The following is a 7,649-nucleotide window of genomic DNA, read 5'->3' as shown; positions in this document are numbered from 1 at the left end:
AGGTTATACTGTCAAGCACTGTCTTCTGCCAACTCTTGTTAAGTATAGCAGTAATATTTCCAAGACCCACTCACTGATGGCATTAATGATTTTGATGGTAGTGATTTTGATCATGATGTTGTTGTCTGATCAAGGCAAGCTTCAAACGTGCAAGACCAGCTCTCAAATACAAAGAATGATGGTAGTGGTGTCAATTGTTTTTTATGCCCCCCCCCTTCGAAGAAGAGGGGGTATATTGCTTTGCACATGTCGGTCTGTCAGTCGGTCCGTCCACCAGGTGGTTTCCAGATGATGACTCAAGAACGCTTGGGCCTAGGATCATGAAACTTTATAGGTACATTGATAATGACTCGCAGTTGACCCCTATTGATTTTGAGGTCACTAGGTCAAAGGTCAAGGTCACGGTGAACCGAAATAGTAAAATGGTTTCCGGACGATAACTCAAGAACCTTAGGCCTAGAATCATGAAACTTGATAGGTAGATTGATCATGACTCGAAAATAACCACTATAGATTTTCAGGTCACTAGATCAAAGGTCAAGGTCACAGTGACCCGAAATAGTAAAATGGTTTCCGGATGATAACGCAAGAACGCTTATGCCTAGGATCATGAAACTTTAAGGTACATTGATCTTGACTCGCAAATGAACGCTATAGATTTTCAGATCACTACGTCAAAGGTCAAGGTCACAGTGACCCGAAATAGTAAAATGGTTTCTGGATGATAACACAAGAACACTTATGCCTAGGATCATGAAACTTGATAGGTAGATTGATCATGACTCGCAGATGACCCCTATTGATTTTCAGGTCACTAGGTCAAAGGTCAAGGTCACGGTGACCCAAAATAGTAAAATGATTTCCAGATAATAACTCAAGAACGCTTATGCCTAGGATCATGAAACTTGATAGGTAGATTGATCATGACTGGCAGTTGGCCCCTAATTATTTTCAGGTCACTATATCAAAGGTCAGGGTCACGGTGACCTGAAATAGTAAAATGGTTTCCGGATGATAACTAAAGAACGCTTAGGCCTAGGATCATGAAACTTGATAGGTAGATTGATCATGACTCGCAGATGACCCCTATTGATTTCAGGTCACTAGGTCAAAGGTCAAGGTCACGGTGAACCGAAATAGTAAAATGGTTTCCGGATGATAACTCAAGAACGCTTATGACTAGGATCATGAAACTTCATAGGTACATTGATCATGACTGGCAGATGACCCCTATTGATTTTCAGGTCACTAGGTCAAAGGTCAAGGTCACAGTGACAAAAACATACTCACACAATGGCTGTCACTACAACGAAGAGCCCATATGGGGGCATGCATGTTTTACAAACAGCCCTTTTTTTTATTTTGATATCCTACTTTGCAGTTAAAGAACTCTTCAAATATGTACCAGGGGTGCTTAATGGGGTTAAAGTAGTTCGGATGGGAGAGACGGCTGATCTCTTGAAGGAATTCCATGCCAGTGGTATAGGGATCCACAGTGGTTTCAATAAAACAAATGAGACGATGAAGATAAGGTTCTGGTGGCCCAAGATGACACATGATATCAGGGAATATGTAAGTTTCAGAATGCTACCTGTTACTTTTCAGTTTGTATGTGTTGTATAGTCATGAAAAATGTTTGTAAATAAAGAGTGTCTAATAACTTTGAAATACAAACCCAGTGTTTTGAAACAGCTTTGCATTAATCACAATGGAAAGTCCTGCTTATGTATTTGTATAACACTGAATTCTTTTAAATGTATAATTCTCAATTTTGGGGCAATTATTATTAGAAGGGCATTATATTCAACTGAGAATGTATTGAATAGCATTCAAAATTTTCATTGATGTTTTTGTGTTGAGACCATAAAGTCTATGAATCAAAGGTTCAAATGCTCATATTCTGTTATTATTATAGCCAAATCTTTGTTAGCCAAGCATTGAATTGAAAAATGAGTGTCTTAAAATGGGAATGGTTGCTTACTTAATCAAGTGTTTGTAAGTTAGTGCATATTTGTTTAATCAGTAGATTTGCGGTGCTTAATATCCATCTGTAACTACTTTTTGTTAAAAGTTGGTAATCTGAAATTGTCATGCTGTTTTATATAAAATTTGATAGGTGAAGATGTGTGTACAATGCTGATCCACTGAAGCCACCAAAGAAACCTGAACTGAAATCAATCCATGTAAGTTATATATAATACATTTATTGCCTTTATTTTCATCTTGCCGAAGCATGCGAATGTATAATGGCCTCAATTGCTTTGTTTATGGTTATTCAAATTTTTAAGTTAATGATTAGCTTTTTGTAAGAAACGTTCAAATAGCTGTGTATAAAATAGGATTTGGATGTGGCTATTGTATACTAGTATAAACAATGAAAAATAAGTTACAGTGAACTCACTTCTTCTGCAAGCCTTTCCTTAAGGGTAATCTCATCCTTATCATTAGTTTACTTCTGCCATGAATAATTAACAATCCAATTATTAACTAAAAACATCTCTGTGTATTCTTGGGCACTCAATGTTAAGTATATTTTTACATTAATAAATGAACTCATTTAGTCCATGCCCTATATACATCTTCTGCAGACAATTTCAGTAAAAACAATCTATTTACAGGTCCAGCAACCATGTGAATTAGTTGGCTGTGATTTAATGGGTCCCTTCACAGAGACACCAGCTGGAAACAGGTACATATTTACAGCGACTGATTACTATACCAAATGGGTTGAAGCCTTTGCAATTCCAAACAAAACTGCTGTTGAAGTGTCAAAATGTGTCCAAAAAATGATATATCGGCATGGAGCGATGAATGCGATCTTAACAGATCAAGGAAGAGAATTCGTGAATCAGGTACAAGTAAAATTTAACTTCGTACTTTGAAATTGATGTGCTTACGGTAAAAATGCAACCCCTCCATACACTTTTTCTACTTCAGGTATTCAATTAACAATTTTGCCGATCCAGACTAACATCTTACTGGCCTTTTAGAATGCATATGCCCCCATATGTTCTAAGAAGTCACAATGAGGCTTGCATGCAAGTTGAAATTCACTTAAGCTCAGAGTCTACTCTCAATTACCTCTGTTTTTATGGAGATATTGTGCTGAAATTGATTTTTTTAGGTACAAGCTGTTCTTACAATAGAAAAAGGTTTATTCCCCATACCTAAACTAATTAAAGTAAACAATTAATTGTAACAAATTTTATTGACTCTCTTTATAAATTTTCAGCTTTTTGTTTAGTCATAAATGTAACAAGTACAGATTACTTCAAATATGCCTGAAAGAAAGCGTACATTACTATAAAGCGCAAGACAAGTCTAGCGTGCTGTCTATGGACAACTCTTGGTTATTTTTTTTAGAACACGTATGTCATGTGTATAAATATTGCAGATTAATCAAGAATTGTGCGAGAATTGGGACATCAACCATAAACTCACTGCTGCATATCATCCACAGACCAATGGCTTGGATGAAAGAACAAATCAAACAATTAAAAGGTGAATACTTTTATTTATTTAGAACATACTTTTTTTGAAGTTAAGATGAGCATGCTTATATTAGAGCATCACAAAGTGTTGCTATCCGAGGCCTTGTTGGTATATATTGTGCCACTTTTCAGGGTTTTATCATGCTAGAAGATTTCAATATGAAACTTCATGGGTGTATAGTTATTAATGAGGAGAATAGCATTGCATAACAACAATAACCCTACACTTAAATATTTTTGAAAGATTATACCATATATCCAGGGATTTGCAACCATCTATTAACAAACTGAATTTTTGCTAGGATATCGAATCTACGAATTTGCTTGTTTCTGTCAGGATTCCTTTAATAAACATATATAATATTAAAGAAGTTTTAATGTGAAGCTAAATCTGATAAGTCCTTCAATGGTATTTTGCAGATAGTCAATGCATATTTGAAACTATTGTCAAGACAGTCGACAGACAGTTGGTGTCCTGGAGAAAAAAGAATGTTTTCATTCCCATCCTATGCTGCCACTCAATGGAAGACTGGGAATTTTACGACATACAGATTTTCCAAGGTACTATTAGTATTATATGATTTTTGTTTTCAAAAAAGAAAAAGAATGTGATATTTGATAAATATCATGTGCAGTTGAAAGGTAGCTCTTTGAGGAGGAGGATGTTGACAGAAATTGATGTAACCTTTTATTTATTTATTTGTTTGCAATGGGTGGGGGAGGGGCAATTATCAATAAGGGGTGAGAAATAGGGTATTTAAAAATATTTTTAAAACAAGCAAATTCGTTAATTGATATCACTAATGGCTGACAATATACTATGTTCCGTAAAATAACAATGTGTGCTTTTTAGGCAGTTTCCCTGATTTCCTTGTGTCTGGGTCTTAAATAGCCGTTTATTTTTACCACATTTGTGCTATTGCATATATATTTTTATTATGCGTTTACAAACTCCAGTATTTTTCGATAGGTGGACTTTACCATGTACGACTTGATTATGGTGCCCAGGTGCAATAATAGCCATTGGGTTTTGCTGGTGGCCCAGCCAAAAACCAAAACTGTTAATGTTTATGACTCGCTGGGTGGTGACAACAAGGTTTTCTATGAGCTTTTCAGGTAAGCGAAAAAAAAAAGTTATAAATTGAATGCAGAAAAAAAGAATGGACATGTGCTTCAACTCATAAAACTCATATGTCAATACGTGTGTGTGCAAAAGACAATAAAAATCTTGCAAATATATCAGTTATATATGAAACAGCAAGCAGGAGACATGGAATGAAAACTCGTCCCCTTTACCATGCCAAGTTCAAAACACTGGATTTTCTTGATAGACTATCAAAACATTGCAATATTAATTTACATATGTTATGTCAGCTTTTAATCTTTAGAAACAAGAAACTTGGTAGTGAAAATCAGGTTTTTCATGTTAATTCACTCTTTTACTTTTTTAATTTTAAATCATTGTAAGGTCCAAAGATTTGTCAGTGCAATTTATTTACTGAAAATCATCTGCTTGATCCATCCCCAATTCTATTAACAAGAATTATCAACATCCATAAAATCTAGGTTAAAAAACTTGACATGACTTAGAATTTATAATCTTTCAGAAAGTTCATGAGCGTCCGGTCCAATGTTATGTCTGATGGAATGGATCAGTGGCATTTTTTATCAACAGCGCAGAACAGACAAACTGATGGAACAAGCTGTGGCATCTTTACTTTGATGGTATGGATATTTGTATTTTTAGTATCTCATTAAGTTTTCCAAGATATTCATTCGATAATATTTAATTTACCATTTAAATAAATTAAGCTTGTTCAATGAGTGGAACGCTCAACTACAAATCAGAAGATTTAGGGATTAATCCTAGGTCAAGGCTAATCACTTTCACAGGGATTGGCCATACAATTGTTTTCCACTTTAAAATCAAGTAGGAAAGTTCTTAAAAAACGAGTTGGTAAAATAAGTGTAATTCAACTTAGTATTGTTGAAAACAGGAGAAATTTGTTCAAACAAAAGGAACAATTTGAGTAAATACAAATAGAAAAAACCTCTTCCTTGCATTGTCAGTTCACACAGTTAGAGAGGTATCTGTTTTAGTATAATAAATTACCTCTTGATTTTAAAGTTAAAGTTTACATGCAAACTTAAGTGCAATAATTATTTGAAAGTAATTATTTAATTCATTGAAATGCAATATGAAATAAATTTGGCACTTGTGAATTTGATTGACAATGATTATTTTGAATAAGATATTTATCAAAGACGATCCATGATTTCAATCAAAATCTTTAATATTTCTTTTGCAGAAGGCTGAATGTCTTGTGAAAAATCTCCCATCACTGACACTGGGACAGTCTCACGTAGCATTTTTCCGGAACTATGTTCGGGGACGTCTGTTGGCCTCTGGGGACAGGCACACATATTTATGCAATACCCTACAGTGTATTGACCCCAGAGGACAACTTAAGTGGCTGAACTGTGATGTGTGTTGGCGTTGGGTGCATGAGAAGTGCATTGGAACTGGTTTGGACACTGAAGGCTTTCGATGTGACATTTGCAATGTCCAGTACAGTTGATAAGATACTGATTACAGTTGATACTTCGAAAGAGGCATTTATATATGATGGTTTTACAATCATAAGTAAGAATTTGAAAGTGTTTTAAACTTCATGACTTCATAATAAGTATCAAACTGCTAGTTATGCAGCAATGGCGTGTACATATTTTATTTTATTGTTTTATTGTGTGTGCTACAGTTTTTATATCAAAGTATAACAGTCTACAGTGTTTCATTATTTTCTTGAAAGAAGTTACCGTTACAGCAAGTTGTAACTTATGATGTTATATTGTTCCATTGTAATATCTATGTAGATATGATTATAAGTTGTTTTTGTACTGTTAATGATAATCCGTTTAGAACTACTTTTTGTAAGTCATCAGTGAAACATGTGAGTTTTGTAGTGAAGCAATCATGAACTTATATTTTAAGGGTAAAATACACATTGTTGCATAGTTATTGCCTGTACATCATATCATTCAACAAACAGATGGTTACCGGTAGACCTTAAAGTCTCTGTTTTCTGGTTAATAAACAACAGTTCAATAATTAAAAAAGAAAAATACTCAATCACTTTTTGTCTTTATATAAAACCCAGACATTTGATACTATTAATATAATGTATTCCTTGAAAATATTTTAACAAGAATCGTTTGAATGATTTATAAAATATTTTCCAAAAAAGTATCAAATTGTAGTGAGAAATTAAGCTCTGTTTAAATGTTGCTATTTGGTGTTTATGTAAATATATGTTACAACAGGGAATCGTTAGTTCCATATATTTGGTTGCTGTCTGATAGTACTCTGCCTCTTTTTGTATTGAAGACAATACTTTTAAGAGACTTAATATTGTTTTATGTTCAGCCTTATTATTTGAATGCATTTTTTTCTACAATTACCACGCTATTTTACAGGAAAAGTATACTTAAAAATACTCACCATCTGATTTTGTTAGTCATGCCTCTACATCATAACTTGACTGTTGTGTTCACAACAAACTTTTTGTTGTTGCTATTTTCTTAGAATATCTATTATTATTTGTTTTATGAAACATGTATTGTTCTGAGGAGACAGTGTATTATTTAAATAATTATTCATTGTTTCAATATATAAATTTCTACTACCTTATAATACTGTTTAACACAATGTGCAGTTAAACTAGGCTGATATCAGTGCGGAATTTATCTGTATTTTAAATAGCATCTTAGGTTTTATATTTCATTTAATTTACATATTTTATTATATTTTGGTTATGACAATCAATGATTACTTAGTAATAATACCTGACATATAATATACACTGTATTGATGATCAATCAACTTGTGAAAGCAAAAGATAAAGAAAAAAATTCATCGATAACACACATGTTTTTATAATTTACATGTACTTACCAAATGTTCAATAATTTGCTTGCATTGCATTTTGTTATTCTAAACCTCTGTTAATGATCCCAATAAATACAGTGTTGTTTTTTTTTTCAGAATGACTGACCATTCAAAATGTATGCTGTATTTTTATTACAATTGTTATTTTCCTTCATATCCAAAGATGCTTAAAAATTTACACAAAGCAGTTGTTTATTTATTGCAAAAAGAAG

The 7,649-nt window shown here is 33.4% G+C and overlaps 1 long non-coding RNA gene across 2 annotated transcripts; it reads left to right on the top strand.

Annotated features, from left to right (window-relative positions):
- Positions 1-227: 227 nt before the first annotated feature.
- Positions 228-7,649, top strand: LOC127878946 (uncharacterized). 2 transcript variants are annotated; one of them, XR_008048859.1, is made up of 8 exons: positions 228-1,572; positions 2,117-2,183; positions 2,619-2,689; positions 3,395-3,501; positions 3,912-4,052; positions 4,462-4,607; positions 5,099-5,216; positions 5,801-7,649. It is a non-coding gene; the product is annotated as an uncharacterized LOC127878946 (long non-coding RNA). The 2 variants fall into 2 exon arrangements; XR_008048858.1 differs by lacking the exon at positions 4,462-4,607.

This window comes from Dreissena polymorpha, chromosome 4, assembly GCF_020536995.1.
Source record: "Dreissena polymorpha isolate Duluth1 chromosome 4, UMN_Dpol_1.0, whole genome shotgun sequence".
Classification (NCBI taxonomy): Eukaryota; Metazoa; Mollusca; class Bivalvia; order Myida; family Dreissenidae; genus Dreissena; species Dreissena polymorpha.
The sequence above is the reverse complement of the archived record's forward strand: the minus strand, read 5'-3'. Positions and strand labels throughout refer to the sequence as shown.